The sequence below is a fragment of the Gouania willdenowi genome, chromosome 14 (assembly GCF_900634775.1).
Source record: "Gouania willdenowi chromosome 14, fGouWil2.1, whole genome shotgun sequence".
Lineage (NCBI taxonomy): Eukaryota > Metazoa > Chordata > Actinopteri > Blenniiformes > Gobiesocidae > Gouania > Gouania willdenowi.
The window spans coordinates 33,837,413-33,863,072 of record NC_041057.1 but is presented as its reverse complement, the minus strand read 5'-3'; positions in this window follow the sequence as shown (position 1 = coordinate 33,863,072).

Genomic DNA, 25,660 nt, shown 5'->3' with positions numbered 1-25,660 from the left:
GTCCCTTAATGTTGTTATTTTTACTACTTAAATTGAAAGTAATAATGCAGGAAAAACAGAAGACTGACCTTGACCCTAAATATGACCTGGAGCGAAGGTCAAGGTCACACATTGAAATGAAATGTTGTTCAATGGTACCAGTCTGAGCACTGGATCTCAATTTGTGGCCAAGTTATATAAAAAAAAGTGACATCATGAACTTTGACCCCTACCGATCTTTTTACTGGTAGGTCGTACAGTTTCGGTTTGATTAAATAAAATACTCCACTTGAGATGAGCTTTTCATAAAAGTAAGCATCAAACTTGTACAATAAATATTCATAGAAATATGAAACATTTAGTTTTATGACACTTGACTTTGACCTTTTGGCTCCTAAAAAGGTCAACTGCACATCCTTGACATTGTCTTTATGAGATGACATATGTGTTATTAGTGCTGCATTAATAGTCGAGGAGGAGTTCCACAACAACGAAGTTTTTGCAGAAAAATATTATTCACTCCTACGATAACAATGACTTTGTCAATTTTCAATTACCAAATATAAATATTACAGGATGATGAGACCTGGGATATTTCAGATGATTATTAGTGATTTTCCTTCTTTTGATGTTTTTTCTGTTACAATAATAAAGGTTTGTCTTGGTCATTTGTGTTCAGAAAAGAAGAAAAAGGAAAGAAAAAGAGGAAAAAGGAAAAAAAAAATAAAGAAAGAAGACAATGGCTTCTTGTACAGTAGGTGGCAGTGTTGTAACTGTATCAAAGCTCTTTACTTTCACACAGATTTATTATCAAAGCAATCATAGTGTAATTGTCATATTTCTATTTTATTATAAACTGTGTTTTAAATAACACAAATGTGAAGAGGACGATACATTTTAATCAGTATTTTTTTATTATTATAAATTACTAGACGTTTCAGGGGCACTCATTTGAATTCCAGGCAACCCCACATGGGGTCACGATCCCAAGGTTGAAAAACCCCTCATTACATGATCATGTTATTTAAGTGTGCAGTAGTAGGGGGTACATGGCTTCAGGTTAAATGTCTGAAATTAAAAGTTTGAGAAACACTGCTCCAGTCAGAAGACATTGAGAGCAGTTTTTTAATTATCCAGAAGGTGGCGTCAGAGACCACGTGGTGTCACCATTGAGCAGACCCTGCTTTATGTTGGTCATAGTCTTTAAAGTGAGTCTGATAACTGGTGGACTTCATTTATTTAGTCCAAGTGTTATCCTGATAGAGAAGGTTAAAGACGAGGTTTTTAAATGTTATTAATGAAAAACAGAGGTGTGTGTGTGTGTGTGTGTGCGCTAAATGTGGGTCAGTAGGTGGAAGATATTTCTCATTAAAACAATAAACCTTTTCACTCACTTGGAAATCTCGCTCTCGTTCAGTTCTTGCACATGAGGTCAAAGGTCAAGAGGTATAAACTCACCATGATTTACAAAGAGTCTGACAGATATTTAGATTATTTTACCCGTTGTAGCGTTGATTTCTTTTTTGCTTAAACGTGGTATACGTCTCCAAGGTAGAATGGCCGAGTTAGCTGCTAAAGCTAATGCTGCTAAAGCTAATGCTGCTAAAGCTAATGCTGCACACAAGCTAATGCTGCTAAAGCTAATGCTGCTAAAGCTAATGCTTCTAAAGCTAATGCTGCACACAAGCTCAAAAATTCAGGTTTTTCCTGACTTTTCAAACTGTTTCACTTATCGTCCTGTTAAGTGTCCATCTTGTGCACTTCCTTCAAATTTGTCAATTGAATAAAAATAATAGTTTAATAAAAAATAATCACGGACCTGGTCAGTGAATGATGTACCTCGTTTATTTACCTTTTCAAAGTGAGAACTCATACTGTCCTTTTCACACTCATATATCTCACTTTTCAAAAACTCAAATACACTTTACAGTTGTTAAAACAACTACACAAGTCAAAAAGAGATACTAAACATATTTTTTAAAAAAAAAGGTAAATACAGAAAAAAATACATAATCAGAAGTTAAAAGCTTGTAGAAGAAGTGGAAACAGAGGAGGTTTGTCACTTTAATACTGCTTCTAACAACAGTTTTACTAAAGTTCTCAGATATGAGCATCATTCCTGTGTAGAGTCTGAACTCCACCCGCTGGAGACCCAGGTACCAGGGCTCACCTGTGTGGAAGCGAGAGGACTGCCCTTGCTTCCATACTGCTGCTGAGCTGCTCCCATTGGTTTTTAAAAGTGCTCCAATCAGCCAATAGTGACATCAGCAGAAAACCCTGGTCACCTCCAAAAGTCTGAATATGTGTAATATTAATAATATAAACACTATTAAAACACTAACGATCTCTGGACTAAAATTACAAACACTGAAATATCAACAGAGTGAATGAGCTTGTTGACACACATGCACAGAGTGTAAAAAGGCTTCCTCCTGTGTTCTGTTACACTGCTTCTCTTTTTCTGAATAGCTGAGCACTCGTTGCTTTCCTTCCACTGCACTGATGTTTTCATTTCAATAAAAGTGGGTGTTAATGTGAGCCTTGAAGCTGGAAGCAGTTTTGTATTATTCTGCAGTTACGGCACAAGTGTTACTTAGACCAGTGAGAAGAACTGTAACACATCATCTACTGTAGTGGTTCTGCACCTTTTCAGCCCGTGACCTCCAAAATAAAGGTTCCAGAGAGTGGGGACCCCCACTGTAGCTCAAGGTGGTTGACCACAGACACGAACATTCAGGAACAGTCAAAGGCAGAGATTTCTGGGGTCCATCCATGAAGTCAGTAAAATGATGGTCCATTGTTCTATGAATCTGTGATAACCACATTTATTTATTCATCTGAATAATATCCACTGTTATCCAGGAACGTTTATTATTATTATTATAATCATCTTAAAGATGGAAATCCTGGTTTTAATCACAAATAAAATGGGTTCAAAGTGACCAAAAATGGTGGAAAATGTGGTGAAATGTGGATTTTAAAAACCACAGAAATTAGTTAAGTTACAAATTAGAGTGGATAAAACAGAGAGTTTCAAAGTTTCAAAGTGTCAATATTTGAACAATTAGTTCAAACTGGTAAATAATGGGCATGATAAATTGTGAGTGTGGTTACATTAGCAAAAATAAGCATGAAATATGGTGAAAGAAGGTCAAAATTGACAATAAAAAGTCAGCATACTGTATTTGACATTAGGTGGAAAAGTGATGGAAATGGTTTATAAGTGCTGAAGCTGTCTTGAAAGTGGAAAAAATGTGCAGAAAAGGCATGTAAATATGATGGAGAGGTGTCAGAAATGGGAATAATTTAGCAAAAATGCATTACTTCTTGCACTCAAAGAAGGCGGACGCCTTTTCTCTCTACTCCCTCCCTGCTTTATTTGCCCTGATGCTGCTTGTTTTGTCTTGTGCTTTTTGTCAGAATCTAGTAAGACTCTACATCTCTATCCAAAAAACAGAATTATGGAATTGATTAGCTGGTCTCTCAATGCAATCGACCACATGTTTTTGACAAAAAAAAAAACGTGCAGTGGTGAGCCCGCTTGTCCGGACGGAACATTTGCGGAGGGATACACGATGGACTCTTGGGACAAGTGGTGGGTGGTGTGTCTGTCCATTCTTTCTGTTGAAGACATGGAGGACGTTTACATGATTGGAATTATGGTAGCAGGCATGCTGCTGATTGGAGCTGGCAGAATTCTGACCTATCGTAAAGTCCGGATTACGTTGGCAGCTGTTTTGGGAAGGCTGCCAGTCTTTTCTGATGGATGTAGCAGAGCTCTTAATACTAAGACCAAAGCGTTGAATGAACTAAAAAGCAAGCTGGATGCTACTTTGGAACATCTACGCAGAATTGAATCCAACTTGGAGAAGTTAAATGCTCGGCTTTTGAGTTAAGGCCACCTTATTGTATTTACTGCTGGAGACCAAGACTCAAAGCTAACAGAATTGTGTTTAGCCTGACAGAAAACAAATTGCTTATCATCATTGGCTCCCCTCACAAGCCAGACATTTATGGCTGTCTCATCTATTCACCAGGATGTTTGTGGAGAAATGACGCGCCGTCCCCTTCCTCTTCTTCCCCAACAACCTCCTGTAACTGTTGTTTCTGAACCAGATTTACCCAAGGTCATTTTATGTCATCTGTGATGAGGACTGAACAGAATGAAGCGATCGGATCATGTTTCAATGCCTTCTTTGGCCCTCTGTACCCCCTCCCTCCCCCATAGCGGCTGCAGCAGGGGCAAGTGAGGCGCCTACATGGGCTGCACGCGCACGCCCCCCAGCGTCTGGTTGCAATCCTTTTCTCCACTCAACTGTAATTGGCTAATAAAATCCTTTCTGATTCTGACTCTAAAACGAGCAAAAATATGGCAAGAAAAAGTGATGAAAATAGGTTAAAATTTGGCAAGTTTGGTTTAGTTGCAGAAAAAAAAGTTTAAAAATATATTCTTAATTTCTTGAAGGCATCTGGTGACCCCCTGCAGTGCCTTGTGACCCCAAGATTGAGAACCCCTGGACTACTGGTCAACATAGCAACATTATCCCTATAGTAGTGTTCACAATCCCAAACCTAATACAGTACATAAGGTCGCCTTCATTCCTCACTGACAGTATGACTCACTGTCATCTGTGTCACATCATGTCTGACACACCAACAATGTACTCTTCAAAGATGGTTTTCAAAGTAAGACAGGTGCTCGACTCCAAATCTGTGGCTGTGAGTTCAACTGAAAACAAGTCACCATACGATCAGTAGAAACAGAATGACAGAAAATATTATAATTCAGTAGGTTTACTGTGTAGTATTAATCCATCTATGGTCTGACCTACTCTCTCTGGGGATTCAAAAACTTTTATTTTTGAGATAACATATAACAGATCTTTTTGCATATTCTAATAGAGTAGGTGGAGCTGTATTACTAAATTTCAGTTTCCTATGTGGTGTAGTTCCTGAGATATTAGAAGCTGAAAATGGAAGAAAAATAAGGACACATACCCCGCTCACTAAATTGTCCAAATCTCAAAAAGTATTCATCCAATCAAACAAAAACATTACAGTGTGCTTATTGAATATTCACAAAACAATTGGAAAGAAATTCTGAATTTTTTGAGACTGAAGTGAGTGGGGTGTCCTGAAAATGCATTAAAATGACATGAAATGACCCAATATCTTTTCTGTGGGATGGTAAGAAATGGTAAAATGGTAAATGGACTTGATTTATATAGTGCTTTATCCCCACAGTGAAGCAGTCTCAAAGCGCTTTACATAACAGCTCATTCACCCACTAACCTTAGAGTGAGGATATATCTATTTAAAAAGATGACATTTAGTTTGCTTTACCTCATTTCCTTTATTATTATTGGTTGGCTCACATTTATAAAATGATCTATTGGTCGATTCATCCTCTTCTTTTCATATTAATCACTCAAAAAATACAATGGTACAGTGTTTTTGGAAAATATGGTCACAATACAGGAACCAATTTACGTTTCTTTAAGCATCAATAAAAATGTCAATCATGAAAAATCAACTATTTCCTCCTGGTCTCACCGACGCTACATACATGCAGTGGCATCAAAACTTTTAAGGACCTCTATAAAAATTTAACTTTAAGTTTTCTTAACCTTTGCTCAGCAAAGTGACTTCCAGCCACTCATTTGTTCCACTACTTTCAGATTTGTCATTGTGCGGCCTCTTTTTTTCGTCCCTTTCCTCTCTCCTGACTGCCCATCCATAAGAAGAGTTGCTGTCCCTTAAACCCAAACAAAAGTCAATTATATCTGTGATATACAGGCAACTCATGGACTTGGATATACAGTACATGAATAAAATTAGAAGATCTTGGGAAAAGGAGTTAAGTACCGTATATACTTTTCTGATCAACAGTTGAAACAAAGCGATATCTGTGATTAATGCTGGTACTCCTTCTGCAAAGCTACAGTTCATTCAATTTAAGATATAATATAAGGTTCTCTACTCAAAAACTTGTCTATCTGGGGTGGTGTGTAGCTCAGTGGGTTGAGCGCCCGCCCCATGTACGGAGGCTATAGTTCCTCACCTGCAGCCGGTCCCAGGGACCCTTTGCTGCGTGTCATTCCCTGCTCTCTCTAATCCCTTTCCTGTCGAGCAACTGTCATATAAAGGCCACTAGAGCCCAAAAAATCCTTTAAAAAAAAAAAAAAAACTTGTCTATCTGAAATCTGCCCACAGGTCATGGATCAATGTGAAAGATGCCAGGCCTTGTAACCCGAGTCACATAGGCTGTAAATGTCATACTACCGTACTACTCATACGAACGTACTACTCATACTACCGTACTACCAGTGGCGAGCCGTGCATTTCACACCTAGGCCTTCAGTGATGTCCTACACTGAATGAATCCACCTCTTAATACCATCATTATGACGTCATGTCTCTCTAAACCATACATTTATACAGAAACAAACATAGTCGAGTACAACTATTTTATTTCCGGAGCATTTAAAATCAATACATCCGTATTAACAATTAAGAGTAGTAAAGTAAAAGTTATACGATCTCTTGGATACTGTCACAACTTAAAAATAAAAGGCAATTAGTCTACAAAAGTCCACTAAACAGCACATTGTCGCACCTGTGAAGCAGTTTCATTCATTCATTCATTTCCGACAGTGGTGAAATGGTGTAGCTACTCCTTGAACGTTTGATATAGATTAAAGCGAAACAATTCAGTCCCTTCACTGAAGTCACAGGTGTGCCAGGTACCGGCACATTATACCGGTACGGCGCAGACCGCTCCGCCAGACCGTCAAGACAGGGCTTACAAAATAAAATCACAAAAATACAGAAAAAAAAAGAAGGAAAAAAAGCTTTTATTCACCAAAACGACTATCCCCGCTTATTTGAACACAAAATCCATCCTCCTTTCTTTCCTCAAGAAGACTTCAATGACTGTTGTTCAGTTTATCTGTCCGTCTCAGTTCCACCAATAAGTCCTTTTCTATCGACATGGAGGCTAGTGCTGAAAGCAGAGTCTCTCTGAACCTGTGAGCCAGGGATACCGCTCGTAGCTGCTGCTTTGAAAGTGGCGCACAAATCCTTTTTCCGGCTGGGACAGGTTAGCTAGCGCGGGGATTGGACGACCTATCCTCACAATATCAAGTTTTTCTTGAATGGTCCGTCTTGAAAATGGCGTTGCATGTATATTCTCTTCTCCTCCTTCAGCCATTGTGGGTTGAAAAAAACAGCGAAATTAACGCAAATGAACGTTTTAGCTCGTTCGAGTCGCTAACGGGACACCAGCTTCCATTTGGTTAACGTCACTCTACTTTGCATAGCACTGCCTCTCACTAGTGCGTATCCAATCAGAGGACGTGAACGTCAGAACGTGTCACGTTCAACGTGATACCTGCTAGCTGGCTCTGATGTCGCCAACTCAAAATCTGATTGGTAATCACAATCTGTCTGTTTCAGTTCATTTAAGTGTACAGGCCCCGCCCACTGTTAATTCTGAAGGCCTCGGGAAGATTTCATGGAGCCTGGCAACACGTGACAGCTCAAATATGATTGGATGAAAGCTATAAGATGAATATACAATCCTGGAAGCAGCGCAACCAAGAAGAAAGCTATGAAATGAAGAGAAAGGACTATAAGGAATAATTTAATACATATTTATGAAAAAAATATATTAAAATTAAATTTATTTTCTGATTATGTTTACGCCTTGCTGGCCCTGACGGCCCACCACTGCGTACTACTCATACTAACGCACTACTCATAATAACGCACTAGTCATACTAACGTGCTACTCATATTAACGTGCTACTCATATTAACGTGCTACTCATATTAACATACTACTGATACTAACGTACTACTCATAATTACGTACTACTCATACTAACATACTACTCATTAACATACTACTGATATTAACGTACTGATATTAACGTACTACTCATATTGACATACTACTCATACAAACGTACTAGTCATTTTAACATACTACTCATACTAAGGTACTATTCATACTAACGTACTACTCATACTAACGTACTACTCATACTAACGTACTACTCATACTAACGTACTACTCATATTAACGTACTACTCATATTAACGTACTACTCATATTAACATACTACTCAAACTAACGTTCTACTCATATTGACATACTACTCATACTAACGTACTAGTCATTTTAACGTACTACTCATACTAAGGTACTAGTCATACTACCGTACTACTCATTTTAACGTACTACTCATACTAACGTACTACTCATACTAACGTACTACTCATACTAACGTACTACTCATACTACCGTACTACTCATACTACCGCACTAATCATACTAACGTACTACTCATTAACGTGCTACTCATATTAACGTGCTACTCATATTAACGTGCTACTCATATTAACGTACTACTGATATTAACGTACTACTCATTTTAACATACTACTCATACTAAGGTACTACTCATTAACGTACTACTCATTAACGTACTACTCATTAACGTACTACTCATTAACGTACTACTCATTAACGTACTACTCATTAACGTACTACTCATTAACGTACTACTCATTAACGTACTACTCATATTGCTACATGTTTAGCATTGAGGTGCTAACTGCTACATGTTTAGCATTGAGGTGCTTACTGCTACATGTTTAGCATTGAGGTGCTAGCTGCTACATGTTTAGCATTGAGGTGCTAGCTGAGGCTCCCCTGATCCACAAACTGTTTCTTGCACAATTTTCACACAACTGGGCTTTAGTTTTTCATCCAGTGTTTTTATTGAAACTAAAATTAATGCCCACGAATCACAGCAACGACTTCTCCTCTGGTTCTCCTGTTTTTTGTGTTGTGTTCTGTGCATCACTATTATGGGTATATCGAGAACTGGAGTGCAAAAAACGAAACAAAAAAACAATTCACTGCGTTAGTTTTAGTGTGTTTTTTTTGTAATTAATCAATCGCAATTAACACGATAAAGTCCCAGGCCTAGTTTTTGGTTTGTATATAAATTATCCACAGTAATCAATGAATGTCCGTCTCAGTGTGACACACCTTTTTTTCCTTCTTTATTTAATTTTTCTATTCAATGAGTCCGATACATGACATACACTAACATTAGGAAAGCATTCAAGGACAAAAATCTCTTTCTCAGGCAGTTTGCTGTGGCTCATCCAAAGGATCATGAGTTATCATAAAGGCTACGCTAGGTGCAGGATCTCACTCTCCTTCTATTACCTCTGCTGTGTGTAAGTGCTCACTGTTGGATGGCTTTACATTAGCCTCGCTCTTTATTGCAGAGCCGTCATGGTGTTTTATTTGAATACATCACAGAACCAGAACCATCACTGCTAAACATTCAGAGTGCTGAGGGCACTCAGAGGGTCATGATGGAGCTTTTACCTGGAACGCGTGGCTTACAGTTTGGGTTTCACTGCATCTTGGAGTGACTTTAAATAAGGTCAAATGTTCCCATTGAAAATGAACAATGACAGTTTTAAAGTAGTAGTGGTTAGCTAAATATCAGAATATTTTCAGTTTCTATATGAGAAGGCCTTTGATGTTTGCATTATTTAGTATATCTACTGTCTATACAAAACTGGTTGTGTGCTTAGTAGCAGGATAATAATCACCTCATGTGTGCTGATGATTTGGCTTTTTTTTTTGTGTGTTTTTCATCCTTTGAGTCATGACCCCATGGGGGGTCAGCTGAAATTTATAAGGGGATCGCCTGAAATTTGATCAAAGTAATTGCTGATTAAAATTATATATTTACATTTTTCTATTATTATTTTTCAAATGAAAACAACACAACTGTATTGTATACTTTCACTTTGTCAAATATAAATCTATATCCAATAAAATACAGCATAAAGAAAAGGATTACAAATAAAATAAATATATAAATAAAATAAAATAAAATATCTGAGCTAGCATATCTTGTCACTTTGTGCACTAATCCTAGCTACTCTGTGTTTGTTACATAGTAAAACAAACATGATCAAAAATGCATTCTAGGAAAAAAATCTTTAAGGTCGCCAGAAGTTTGTGATATCAAAATGGGGTCCGGATCCAAAAAATCTTGGGAACCACTCGATGAGAAACAATGCTGTAAAGAGTACAGATTGGATTTACAGAACAAAAAAGGAAAAGGAACTAAACTTTTCTCATTTTGACCTGGCAGGACAGGTGTTTAGTGTGAGTACCAAAATACCAAATACCAAAGTATTTGCGTGACTTTGTTGCTGATGAAATGAGAGATGATGGCATATAGAGGCAATTTCAAATGTTACATCCTGGTGTTAAGATGTTGGCAAGAAAATGTTCGATGGTCACAGAAAATGTTAAAATTAATCACTTAATGGCTTACTGTACTGCTCTTTACACTGCCCCATAGGCGGAGTTTGAGATTCTTGCCGGGGGGACAAAAGAAAGAATATAATTAAATATATAGACCGTCTCTAGATTTGTGCCAACCACAATGTGTGTACATGATTGATAATGTTGACTCGATGCGTCATTTAAAGTTGCAAATTCAGGAAAAAATATTTCTGCTTCTATTTTACTGCAGTACCATACATGAACTGCTGGGTGCAATGTTGCGTCACCATTTACATTGTGATGAAAAATTGCACAATAGAAGAAGAACCAACCTAAAGTCTCAAAAGTTTGGGACCGTTTGACTGAAAAGTTATACTACACACTAGGGATGTAACGATTAATCATAAGGCAGTTAAAAATCGATTCATAGGTAGCACAATTCACATCGATGCTATGAAAATTGAATCGCAGTACTTTTTTTAAACAGTACTTTTTTAACATATATCTTTCTCGTCTAAAAGTGTAGCTGGCGGGCGGAATCTGCTACTACTTTCTTTCTTGCCGCCATCTACCTTAAACATGTTCATAAATGATTCCTTACCCCTTTAGCACCTAAAGAATATCTGTAATATTACGTGAATATCTGTAAAAGTCACTTTTTCTATTGGCTCTGTCTGCTAACATAGCTTCTCTTCTTCACTGCAAGGATATCTGCATACCAACCAACCACTGGGTTACCAGCGCCATCTGCTGGTCCAAACAAATATCTGATGTAAATACAGTGCAGACTGTTTTTTTTTTTTTTTTTTTTTTTAAGTCCAATTGTTAAGGCACAAAATACATTTTCAGTTGCACTTTTAAAAAGAAAAGGAACTATTATGTAGTTTTGCATTGTTTACAATAGAACCAGGATTTAAATTAATAGGCTTCTTCTTCATTTGTATTAGTCCTTTATTCATTTCATTCAAAAATTTTTTAGCTAAGTTGCATTGTTTTGAATAGTTTATCAAGGGATTCTTTTGACAATTAATTATAAAAGGAAAATAGTACAGTGTTTTCTAGTTTTTTTTTCCCCAAAACAATTGAGGAATATTTGTCTACATTCCCATTTTGTAAAATAAATCGTGAGAGAATCGTATTGTGAACCCAGTATTGTGAATCGAATCGAATCGGGAGTTGAGTGAATCATTAGGTAGAACTAACATCTGTGACATGAAACTAACTTTAATATGTTAGAATTAAAGCAGCAGAAAACTATTTTATTAACCACTAGGGGGGGGTGATGAGTGTGTGATGCTGCATGTTGTGCTCCCACTGTTGTGTTCATCTGATGTACGATATCAAACATACAATAAGGAACAACTTGTACAACCCAGTCCAGGTTAGCAGCAGCTACAGGATAGCATCAGAAACACTGCACACAGTTTATGGTTGTGCGGTCACGCAAACATTTCCAGTGGATTCTTCTCAAACACTGAGCAGTTTGTGTTGTTTTTTCTGGATTGGGTTTGTGGACCTCAAACAGGGACCAATAACAGCTCAGCATCATTAGCCACACAGCTCTCCTTCAGCTGTGTGTCTGTATTCATGAAATATACAGATGGCCAAGCAGGAACTTAATTAATCCCCTATGGAGCTGAACGATTAGATATCAGAAATAAAGAACTACTTTCAGACAAAAAAGCGATGCTTGTAGGATGTTTTAAAGCAGGGCTGCCATGGTTACAGCCCGATTGTACAGCACATCCGGCCTTTGGTTGATATGAGAGAGCATTTTTATTTGAATTTTTTTAATCTAATGTTTTATTTTTTGTTTAATTTTCATGGAATCCATCAGTTGGTCTGTTGCTGCTAATATTCATCCAATCAAACTAAAAATGTACAGTGTGACTTAAATAATCACAGAACAATTTGTTAATTGCGTGGGCCATTTATTTAAATGACATTTTATTTCCCTCTCACTCAATGATTTTCCCTGTAATCATTATAGACCCTCCTATGGTAGAAATTATAACATTAAGCATGAACACTACAACATCAACATCTGCATAGAAGCTGAAATCTTAAAAACTTGAGCTCAGGAATTAAAAAAAAATCTAGCAATAGACAGTTTTAAAATAGGTTGTTTTCTTTCTTTTCCTCTGGCGTTTAGAGGACTCAGAGTGTTGGTACAGATGACTAACAGTCATCTAAATGTGACATGCAACTCCAGCTCACATTTATCCCTCAGGCTTGGAAGTGTTTTGTTTTTTGTTTTTTCAAGCAGGCAGACGAGATAAAATATTTTCTCTTGATCTCTGTTCAGTTTAGTGATTATAATGGTGACAATGGCTGAGGGCTTTCAGAACTGCTTAAACTCCTTCAGGCCTTAAATCTACAGATTTGTACACAATTCATTAAAATATTATATCTCACATTTAAAAAAACAAATAAAGCACAAAAAAAAACGAATTAAAAATCCCCAAATAATATAGAACAGCAGATATATCAGGTGACGTTCCATGTCCCAACAGCCAGAAGCTGTGGACACGGACCGGACCGCCACCCAGTCCTCTCTGCACCCGACCCCTACGTATCCCTCTGCGGGTGGTGGGTCCACAGGAAGGCGGGCCCACGTCATCCTTTCAGGTTAAGCCCGGCTGGGCCCCGTGGGCAAAAACCCTATGATCACAAGTCTGGCCATCTTTCAACCACTTCTTTAGGTTAAGTTTAAAATGTTTGAAGATGCTACTCTCAAACAGTTAATGGTAATGAGTTTCACATCCTGCAGCTTTCACAAAGAAGCAATTCTGTCCAAAAGAAGAGGACCTAAAGTTCACAAAACAGTCTCCTCTGGAGGAGACTCGCATTGTTCTAAGTCCTGCCTCTACACAAGATTTCACAAACATTCTCAGGGGCTGTGAGGCCAAATCATGACAAATTTTATTCACTAAACTGACATTCAAAAACAGAATTAAATTATCAAACGTTAATGATTCATATTTCTTTACGATGTTACAGTAGTAGTATGAAACAGGTGTTATATCTAATGTTTTGAGTGTCTGTTTGTACAAGCTTTGAAATGGCTGTAACACAGTGTTGGTTGATAGAGACCAAGTTGTGATGCAATACGTAAGATGTGAAAATATCATTGCATGCATACTGTATAAAGTTTGGCTGCATCCGTGCTCATTTGAGGGAAAATATGTCTGAACTGATAAATTAAATTTGACAGTTTTTATCAGTTTTGAAACATCCATCCATCCATCTTCTTCCGCTTAGCCGTTTCCGGGTCGCGTAGGCAGCATCCTCAGTAGGGAGGCCCAGACTTCCCTCTCCCCGGCCACTTCCTCCAGCTCTTCCGGGGGGACCCCGAGACGTTCCCAGGCCAGCCGAGAGACATAGTCTGTCCAGTGTGTCCTGGGTCTTCCCCGGGGCCTCCTTCCGGAGGGACGTGCCCTGAACGCCTCACTAGGGAGGCGCCCAGGGGGCATCCTAATTAGGTGCCCGAGCCACCTCATCTGGCTCTTCTCGATGCGGAGGAGCAGCGACTCTACTTTGAGCCCCTCCCGAATGACTGAACTTCTCACCCTATCTCTAAGGGAGAGCCCAGCCACCCTACGGAGGAAATTCTTGTACCCGCGATCTTGTTCTTTCGGTCATGACCCAAAGCTCATGACCATAGGTGAGGGTTGGAACGTAGACCGACCTGTAAATCGAGAGCTTTGCTTTTTGGCTCAGCTCCCTTTTTGAAACATGTTTTTTAAAAGAGTGTCCTGTCCTATACTATGCCCAAATACTTGACAGACTCTGCTTCTAGAATTCTAGTTTCTTTTACAATTTCCGGCTCAGAGTGACAAGTATTCCTTATTGAGAAAAACATGCTGACAGTTTTGCTAAAAAATTGTGTCAAGTATGTTTGCGCCATCCAATCTGAGATTTTTTCTATGACTCCATGGAACACAGTTGCTGCTTTCTGACTTGATTTCAGAATTGTATCATGGCGTCATTGGCGTACATTTTAAACGTGAACTTCAGCTCAAAAAGCTGGAAGATCATTTAAAGAGGGCCCAAAATGGAGCCTTGTGGCACCCCAACTGAGCAGTCTGAAAAAGAAGACATAGTGCTCTTAATTGTTGTTGTTCTTTATTTTTATTTCATTCAAGACATTAAAAAAATATACAGGTATTGAAAAATAGAAAAATATGAATGAAAAAGAGCAGAAATAAGTAAAACTTATAACATCTGCCCCCTCTTTAAAAAGAAAAAAAATATTTACATTAAACAAAGTCAAGTTGCAACACAGTCATTGTCAACAACACAGTTACACTTCTGTCTCTTCTTCAGCATAATACATTTTTTGTGCCATATTTACATTATACTATTTCATATTTACGACACAAATTCCATCAATTAAATTTAGAGTGGCAAATTAACAAAAACCTTTTTATTATGTTTTTGATATATTTATACCATTATATACATATTATACATTATTGCTGACCTAGGTAAAATTGTTGTCCTTCTTTCTTATACTTACTAATGATATATGATTTAAAAAGCTTTTTTAAACTGGTTTATGTTGGTGCTTTGTTTTATTTAATCATTTAGGCAGTTCCATAATTGAACCCCTGCTATTGTTTTAGCATTTTGTATCTTCAGATGTTTCCCTTAAATTGTATTCCCCTTCTCTCTCTAAAAGTCTATTCTGCAAGCCTTTTGGAAGGTGCTTGATAAAGCATTTGGACAGTTTTGAGTTGGAGGAGATCTTGTGCAGTGCTTCCCATTCTCTGAAAATGATTTAAACCATTGTAATGTTTCGTCAGAAATATTGTGAGCAGACCATTTGGATAACACGATGTTATGGTTTACGGTGTCTTTTCAGGTCTAAAAATTTGGCACCCACCGCCCCCCCTTTATCCAACATGGCTTTGAGTCGTTCAACAAAATAAAGTGCTGTTTCAGTCAAATTGTGTTATTGCAATTAAATCATTTTGTTTATTTTATAGCATGAATGTGACCATCACCAGCCCTCCTTAAGGAAGGGTAAGAAACACTTTATTATAGAGAAAATATAAAAAAGAGAGGGCAGTGTTACACCTAAGTGAGGGGGAAGGGAACAGGGAGTCAGGGTAGGAAAATGGGCAATGTTACATATAGGTGGGGGGGAAGGGAAAAGGGAAGAGAGAGTCAGGGTTGGGAAGGGAAAGGGCGGGGAAGAGCTGACTGCTTTAAAGTGAGCGTGAGATGTGATGTTGTAGTTGTGCATTTTGTGCTTATTGTGTTGAGAAATCCCAGAGAGCCCCCCACCCAAGACCCTAGCGGAGGAGCAAAGACCCACGCCTATTAGACGAAAGCATCTCTCTTTAAATTTGTCAAATAAAATAGAAAAACCCATCTTACTGGTTATAGTTTACCGTCCTCCTGGTCATATTCGGAGTTTCTCTCTGAATTCTCTGACTTTCTCACTGATCTGGTGCTGAGCACTGATAAAGCTATCATAGTAGGTGACTTGAACATTTATGTTGATGATGAAAACAACAGCTTAAATAAATTGGTTACCTCATTATTAGATTCAATCAGCTTTACACAAAATGTAAACAATCCAAATCATTATCTTAATCATGCCCTGGACCTTGTTCTAACATATGGTTTAGATATTGATCATCTGACAATACATCCTCAAAATCCTATTCTTTCAGATCACTTTTTGTTATCCTTTGAATTTAAAATATGAGCCTGCTTAAAACTCTGAGAGAAGAGTACACTATAGTAGATCACTGTCTAAGAAAGATGTAGCTAGATTTAAAGATTTAGTTCCATCATTGCTTACCTCTGATCCATATGATATCTCAACAGAGAGTAGCTATTAATATCTAACACCAGAGAAAATAGATGATCTTGTCAACAGTGCAATGTTGTCACTGCACACAGCTCTGGATGCTGTTGCTCCGCTTAAAAAGAGGACGATTTTTCATAAAAAGGTCGCCCCCTGGTATAATTCTGAATTGCGTCTTTTAAAACAGGCATTGCGAAAATCTCTTTAATGTTTCCGTTACGTGCGAGTAAAATTACCGCAATGTACCGATACTGTACCGATGGCTGTAAAGAGCAACTTATTATCTTTCATAAACTGCTGGAATTTCTCCGATAGAGCAAATATGAGCAGAGTTACGGTCATTTAAATTAACGTGATGCGTTCAGTGGCCCTGGGAAACCCAGTCCGTGAAAAGTGTCTGAGTAAATCTTGGTTTATAGTTACCCAACGCAACAGAAAATATGAAATTAACAGAATGTACTGACAACAACAAACCCAGAGTCGCTTCATGGTGACGTAACGCCATACGTGTGTCATAAATTAACGTGATGATGTGTTTCTCTGTGGGAACCGAGTTGAGCTGGTGATCACGTCCGTTCTACCGTGTCAGAAAAGGGACGGGGGGGCGGGGGGGGATTCCTGCTGTGAGCTTGGAACGGCCCCAGTTGCCAGTGTGAGTTCACCCTCAGTGTGGACATAGATTCAGTGAAAGTCCACCATATGTCATTTGTTTCTCCAGCTGTGAGTTTGTCTACCTTGGCTTTTATGATCACCCGGTTCCTCAGATGAAGGACGTTATTATGAGCTCACCTAAGAATGTGCAGCATCCGAGAGAGCAGCTCCACTATTATTGTCCTGCATAGTTGTTGCTCAGTTCCAGCTTTCTCAGACTGAAGGATTTGGAGCTCAAAGCTGCTCTTAGAGAATCACAGCACACCTCTGTGATGTGACAACCTGACAGACTGGATACAGAAAAACACCAGGTGAGAACACGTGTCAGGAATCAGGAACATGTGATCACACTGACCTGAGAGTGTCCAGTTTACAGTGAGGACTCTTCAGTCCTTCACACAGCAGCTCCACTCCTGAATCCTGCAGCTTGTTTTTACTCAGGCCCAGAACTTTCAGACTGGAGGACTGAGAGCTGAGGACTGAGGACAGAACTTTACAGCTTCTTTTTGAGAGATTACAGGAACTCAGGCTGTGGGAGAAAGACATTTGAAACAAGGGCATTGTCAGTTATCTAGATCAATGAATCTGATCATGGTACCAGGATCATTCACACTTTAAAGGTTTGGAAGACATTTATATCTCCATTAATAACTATACAGTAGGTCACAATGTGTGGATACACATTTTATAGAAACACTTTGATGAAATGCACAATCTGGATCTGATCCATAAGAAACTCAGTGGGATACTTGAGGAACCAACCTGACATAACGGAATCACATTTCAAAAAGATCAGTCTTTATGAACCCAGATATGAATTTTTGGATTTTCACCAATGATGAGAGAGAGAGAGAGAGAGATTTTTAGATGTTTTAAACTGATCCAGAATCAGTTTATTGATTCAGAAATATTCCATGGCTTAATTTCTAAGTTTGGTTAAAATTTAGTCAAAATGTGTGAAGTAGTTTTGATGTAATCTTGATACAAAACAAACCTAAATAAACAGTGAAAATATTCCCTCCTTGGTGGAGGAAATCATTTTAATATTCATCACATTGTTTATATGTATATATCTATATTATTTATACTTTTACATTATATTCTTATATAGCCTCTATTATTGTATTTTATCTCCTTCATTGCATTATTTTTGGGTGTTTTTTGGGGTATTCTGTGTGTTGCCTTCTGTTGTCTTTTTTTCTTGCATTTTATTTGAACTGTAATGACAGTAAATTTTCCCACTGTGGGACCAATAAAGTTACTATACTCTACTATTGACATAATTAAAAGCTCCCATACACTTCATATCATTTTAATAACTTTACTGTAGATGAAATGACTTATTTATTTTTGTAAAGTTGGTAACTTGTGTCTAAGAAACAACATTAATGTAATTTCATGAGAAAATTATTTTGGCATTAACACAATTCTCCATATTTCTGATTTATCCACTATCACATACATTCAGCTTTATTCTGAAGGTTATGAACACCTGAAGTCCTTTCAGTCACTGTGTTTGTACTGACCTGAGAGTGTCCAGTTTACAGTGAGGACTCTTCAGTCCTTCACACAGCAGCTCCACTCCTGAATCCTGCAGCTTGTTTTTACTCAGGCCCAGATCTTCCAGACTGGAGGACTGAGAGCTGAGGACTGAGGACAGAACTTCACAGCTTCTTTTTGAGAGATCACAGGAACTCAGGCTGTGGGAGAAAGACATTTGAAACAAGAGCATTGTTAGTTATCTGGATCAATGAACCTGATCATGGTACCAGGATCATTCACACTTTAAAGGTTTGGAAGACATTTATATCTCCATTAATAACTATACAGTAGGTCACAATGTGTGGATACACATTTTATAGAAACACTTTGATGAAATGCACAATCTGGATCTGATCCATAAGAAACTCAGTGGGATACTTGAGGAACCAACCTGACATAACGGAATCACATTTCAAAAAGATCAGTCTTTATGAACCCAGATATGAATTTTTGGATTTTCACCAATGATGAGAGAGAGAGAGAGAGATTTTTAGATGTTTTAAACTGATCCAGAATCAGTTTATTGATTCAGAAATATTCCATGGCTTAATTTCTATATTTGGTTAAAATTTAGTCAAAATGTGTGAAGTAGTTTTGATGTAATCTTGATACAAAACAAACCTAAATAAACAGTGAAAATATTCCCTCCTTGGTGGAGGAAATCATTTTAATATTCATCACATTGTTTATATGTATATATCTATATTATTTATACTTTTACATTATATTCTTATATATAGCCTCTATTATTGTATTTTATCTCCTTCATTGCATTATTTTTGGGTGTTTTTTGGGGTATTCTGTGTGTTGCCTTCTATTGTCTTTTTTTCTTGCATTTTATCTGAACTGTAATGACAGTAAATTTTCCCACTGTGGGACCAATAAAGTTACTATACTCTACTATTGACATAATTAAAAGCTCCCATACACTTCATACCATTTTAATAACTTTACTGTAGATGAAATGACTTATTTATTTTTGTAAAGTTGGTAACTTGTGTCTAAGAAACAACATGAATGTAATTTCATGAGAAAATTATTTTGGCATTAACACAATTCTCCATATTTCTGATTTATCCACTATCACATACATTCAGCTTTATTCTGAAGGTTATGAACACCTGAAGTCCTTTCAGTCACTGTGTTTGTACTGACCTGAGAGTGTCCAGTTTACAGTGAGGACTCTTCAGTCCTTCACACAGCAGCTCCACTCCTGAATCCTGCAGCTTGTTTTCACTCAGGTCCAGATCTTTCAGACTGGAGGACTGAGAGCTGAGGACTGAGGACAGAACTTCACAGCTTCTTTCTGAGAGATCACAGGAACTCAGTCTGTGGGAGAAAGACATTTGAAACAAGGGCATTGTCAGTTATCTGGATCAATGAATCTGATCATGGTACCAGGATCATTCACACTTTAAAGGTTTGGAAGACATTTATATCTCCATTAATAACTATACAGTAGGTCACAATGTGTGGATACACATTTTATAGAAACACTTTGATGAAATGCACAATCTGGATCTGATCCATAAGAAACTCAGTGGGATACTTGAGGAACCAACCTGACATAACGGAATCACATTTCAAAAAGATCAGTCTTTATGAACCCAGATATGAATTTTTGGATTTTCACCAATGATGAGAGAGAGAGAGAGAGATTTTTAGATGTTTTAAACTGATCCAGAATCAGTTTATTGATTCAGAAATATTCCATGGCTTAATTTCTATATTTGGTTAAAATTTAGTCAAAATGTGTGAAGTAGTTTTGATGTAATCTTGATACAAAACAAACCTAAATAAACAGTGAAAATATTCCCTCCTTGGTGGAGGAAATCATTTTAATATTCATCACATTGTTTATATGTATATATCTATATTATTTATACTTTTACATTATATTCTTATATATAGCCTCTAATAATGTATTTTATCTCCTTCATTGCATTATTTTTGGGTGTTTTTTGGGGTATTCTGTGTGTTGCCTTCTATTGTCTTTTTTTCTTGCATTTTATCTGAACTGTAATGACAGTAAATTTTCCCACTGTGGGACCAATAAAGTTACTATACTCTACTATTGACATAATTAAAAGCTCCCATACACTTCATACCATTTTAATAACTTTACTGTAGATGAAATGACTTATTTATTTTTGTAAAGTTGGTAACTTGTGTCTAAGAAACAACATGAATGTAATTTCATGAGAAAATTATTTTGGCATTAACACAATTCTCCATATTTCTGATTTATCCACTATCACATACATTCAGCTTTATTCTGAAGGTTATGAACACCTGAAGTCCTTTCAGTCACTGTGTTTGTACTGACCTGAGAGTGTCCAGTTTACAGTGAGGACTCTTCAGTCCTTCACACAGCAGCTCCACTCCTGAATCCTGCAGCTTGTTTTTACTCAGGCCCAGATCTTCCAGACTGGAGGACTGAGAGCTGAGGACTGAGGACAGAACTTCACAGCTTCTTTTTGAGAGATTACAGGAACTCAGGCTGTGGGAGAAAGACATTTGAAACAAGGGCATTGTCAGTTATCTGGATCAATGAACCTGATCATGGTACCAGGATCATTCACACTTTAAAGGTTTGGAAGACATTTATATCTCCATTAATAACTATACAGTAGGTCACAATGTGTGGATACACATTTTATAGAAACACTTTGATGAAATGCACAATCTGGATCTGATCCATAAGAAACTCAGTGGGATACTTGAGGAACCAACCTGACATAACGGAATCACATTTCAAAAAGATCAGTCTTTATGAACCCAGATATGAATTTTTGGATTTTCACCAATGATGAGAGAGAGAGAGAGAGATTTTTAGATGTTTTAAACTGATCCAGAATCAGTTTATTGATTCAGAAATATTCCATGGCTTAATTTCTAAGTTTGGTTAAAATTTAGTCAAAATGTGTGAAGTAGTTTTGATGTAATCTTGATACAAAACAAACCTAAAAAAACGGTGGAAATATTCCCTCCTTGGTGGAGGAAATCATTTTAATATTCATCACAATGTTTATATGTATATATCTATATTCTTTATACTTTTACATTATATTCTTATATAGCCTCTATTATTGTATTTTATCTCCTTCATTGCATTATTTTTGGGTGTTTTTTGGGGTATTCTGTGTGTTGCCTTCTGTTGTCTTTTTTTCTTGCATTTTATCTGAACTGTAATGACAGTAAATTTTCCCACTGTGGGACCAATAAAGTTACTATACTCTACTATTGACATAATTAAAAGCTCCCATACACTTCATACCATTTTAATAACTTTACTGTAGATGAAATGACTTATTTATTTTTGTAAAGTTGGTAACTTGTGTCTAAGAAACAACATGAATGTAATTTCATGAGAGATTTATTTTGGCATTAACACAATTCTCCATATTTCTGATTTATCCACTTTCACAAACCTTCAGCTTTATTCTGAAGGTTATGAACACCTGAAGTCCTTTCAGTCACTGTGTTTGTACTGACCTGAGAGTGTCCAGTTTACAGTGAGGACTCTTCAGTCCTTCACACAGCAGCTCCACTCCTGAATCCTGCAGCTTGTTTTTACTCAGGTACAGATCTTCCAGACTGGAGGACTGAGAGCTGAGGACTGAGGACAGAACTTCACAGCTTCTTTCTGAGAGATCACAGGAACTCAGGCTGTGGGAGAAAGACATTTGAAACAAGGGCATTGTCAGTTATCTGGATCAATGAACCTGATCATGGTACCAGGATCATTCACACTTTAAAGGTTTGGAAGACATTTATATCTCCATTAATAACTATACAGTAGGTCACAATGTGTGGATACACATTTTATAGAAACACTTTGATGAAATGCACAATCTGGATCTGATCCATAAGAAACTCAGTGGGATACTTGAGGAACCAACCTGACATAACAGAATCACATTTCAAAAAGATCAGTCTTTATGAACCCAGATATGAATTTTTGGAATTTCACCAATGATGAGAGAGAGAGAGAGAGAGATTTTTAGATGTTTTAAACTGATCCAGAATCAGTTTATTGATTCAGAAATATTCCATGGCTTAATTTCTAAGTTTGGTTAAAATTTAGTCAAAATGTGTGAAGTAGTTTTGATGTAATCTTGATACAAAAAAAAAAAACCTAAAAAAAACAGTGGAAATATTTCCTCCTTGGTGGAGGAAATCATTTTAATATTTATCACATTGTTTATACGTATATATCTATATTCTTTATACTTTTACATTATATTCTTATATATAGCCTCTAATAATGTATTTTATCTCCTTCATTGCATTATTTTTGGGTGTTTTTTGGGGTATTCTGTGTGTTGCCTTCTGTTGTCTTTTTTTCTTGCATTTTATCTGAACTGTAATGACAGTAAATTTTCCCACTGTGGGACCAATAAAGTTACTATACTCTACTATTGACATAATTAAAAGCTCCCATACACTTCATACCATTTTAATAACTTTACTGTAGATGAAATGACTTATTTATTTTTGTAAAGTTGGTAACTTGTGTCTAAGAAACAACATGAATGTAATTTCATGAGAAAATTATTTTGGCATTAACACAATTCTCCATATTTCTGATTTATCCACTATCACATACATTCAGCTTTATTCTGAAGGTTATGAACACCTGAAGTCCTTTCAGTCACTGTGTTTGTACTGACCTGAGAGTGTCCAGTTTACAGTGAGGACTCTTCAGTCCTTCACACAGCAGCTCCACTCCTGAATCCTGCAGCTTGTTTTTACTCAGGCCCAGATCTTCCAGACTGGAGGACTGAGAGCTGAGGACTGAGGACAGAACTTCACAGCTTCTTTTGAGAGATTACAGGAACTCAGGCTGTGGGAGAAAGACATTTGAAACAAGGGCATTGTCAGTTATCTGGATCAATGAATCTGATCATGGTACCAGGATCATTCACACTTTAAAGGTTTGGAAGACATTTATATCTCCATTAATAACTATACAGTAGGTCACAATGTGTGGATACACATTTTATAGAAACACTTTGATGAAATGCACAATCTGGATCTGATCCATAAGAAACTCAGTGGGATACTTGAGGAACCAACCTGACATAACGGAATCACATTTCAAAAAGATCAGTCTTTATGAACCCAGATATGAATTTTTGGATTTTCACCAATGATGAGAGAGAGAGAGAGAGATTTTTAGATGTTTTAAACTGATCCAGAATCAGTTTATTGATTCAGAAATATTCCATGGCTTAATTTCTAAGTTTGGTTAAAATTTAGTCAAAATGTGTGAAGTAGTTTTGATGTAATCTTGATACAAAACAAACCTAAAAAAACGGTGGAAATATTCCCTCCTTGGTGGAGGAAATCATTTTAATATTCATCACAATGTTTATATGTATATATCTATATTCTTTATACTTTTACATTATATTCTTATATAGCCTCTATTATTGTATTTTATCTCCTTCATTGCATTATTTTTGGGTGTTTTTTGTGGTATTCTGTGTGTTGCCTTCTGTTGTCTTTTTTTCTTGCATTTTATCTGAACTGTAATGACAGTAAATTTTCCCACTGTGGGACCAATAAAGTTACTATACTCTACTATTGACATAATTAAAAGCTCCCATACACTTCATACCATTTTAATAACTTTACTGTAGATGAAATGACTTATTTATTTTTGTAAAGTTGGTAACTTGTGTCTAAGAAACAACATGAATGTAATTTCATGAGAGATTTATTTTGGCATTAACACAATTCTCCATATTTCTGATTTATCCACTTTCACAAACCTTCAGCTTTATTCTGAAGGTTATGAACACCTGAAGTCCTTTCAGTCACTGTGTTTGTACTGACCTGAGAGTGTCCAGTTTACAGTGAGGACTCTTCAGTCCTTCACACAGCAGCTCCACTCCTGAATCCTGCAGCTTGTTTTACTCAGGTACAGATCTTCCAGACTGGAGGACTGAGAGCTGAGGACTGAGGACAGAACTTCACAGCTTCTTTCTGAGAGATCACAGGAACTCAGGCTGTGGGAGAAAGACATTTGAAACAAGGGCATTGTCAGTTATCTGGATCAATGAACCTGATCATGGTACCAGGATCATTCACACTTTAAAGGTTTGGAAGACATTTATATCTCCATTAATAACTATACAGTAGGTCACAATGTGTGGATACACATTTTATAGAAACACTTTGATGAAATGCACAATCTGGATCTGATCCATAAGAAACTCAGTGGGATACTTGAGGAACCAACCTGACATAACAGAATCACATTTCAAAAAGATCAGTCTTTATGAACCCAGATATGAATTTTTGGAATTTCACCAATGATGAGAGAGAGAGAGAGAGAGATTTTTAGATGTTTTAAACTGATCCAGAATCAGTTTATTGATTCAGAAATATTCCATGGCTTAATTTCTAAGTTTGGTTAAAATTTAGTCAAAATGTGTGAAGTAGTTTTGATGTAATCTTGATACAAAAAAAAAAAACCTAAAAAAACAGTGGAAATATTTCCTCCTTGGTGGAGGAAATCATTTTAATATTTATCACATTGTTTATACGTATATATCTATATTCTTTATACTTTTACATTATATTCTTATATATAGCCTCTAATAATGTATTTTATCTCCTTCATTGCATTATTTTTGGGTGTTTTTTGGGGTATTCTGTGTGTTGCCTTCTGTTGTCTTTTTTTCTTGCATTTTATCTGAACTGTAATGACAGTAAATTTTCCCACTGTGGGACCAATAAAGCTACTATACTCTACTATTGACATAATTAAAAGCTCCCATACACTTCATATCATTTTAATAACTTTACTGTAGATGACATGATTTATTTATTTTTGTAAAGTTGGTAACTTGTGTCTAAGAAACATGAATGTAATTTCATGAGAAAATTATTTTGGCATTAACACAATTCTCCATATTTCTGATTTATCCACAATCACATACATTCAGCTTTATTCTGAAGGTTATGAACACCTGAAGTCCTTTCAGTCACTGTGTTTGTACTGACCTGAGAAAGTACAGTTTACAGTGAGGACTCTTCAGTCCTTCACACAGCAGCTCCACTCCTGAATCCTGCAGCTTGTTGAAACTCAGGCCCAGAACTTTCAGACTGGAGGACTGAGAGCTGAGGACTGAGGACAGAACTTCACAGCTTCTTTTTGAGAGATCACAGGAACCCAGTCTGTGGGAGAAAGACATTTGAAACAAGAGCATTGTCAGTTATCTAGATCAATGAATCTGATCATGGTACCAGGATCATTCACACTTTAAAGGTTTGGAAGACATTTATATCTCCATTAATAACTATACAGTAGGTCACAATGTGTGGATACACATTTTA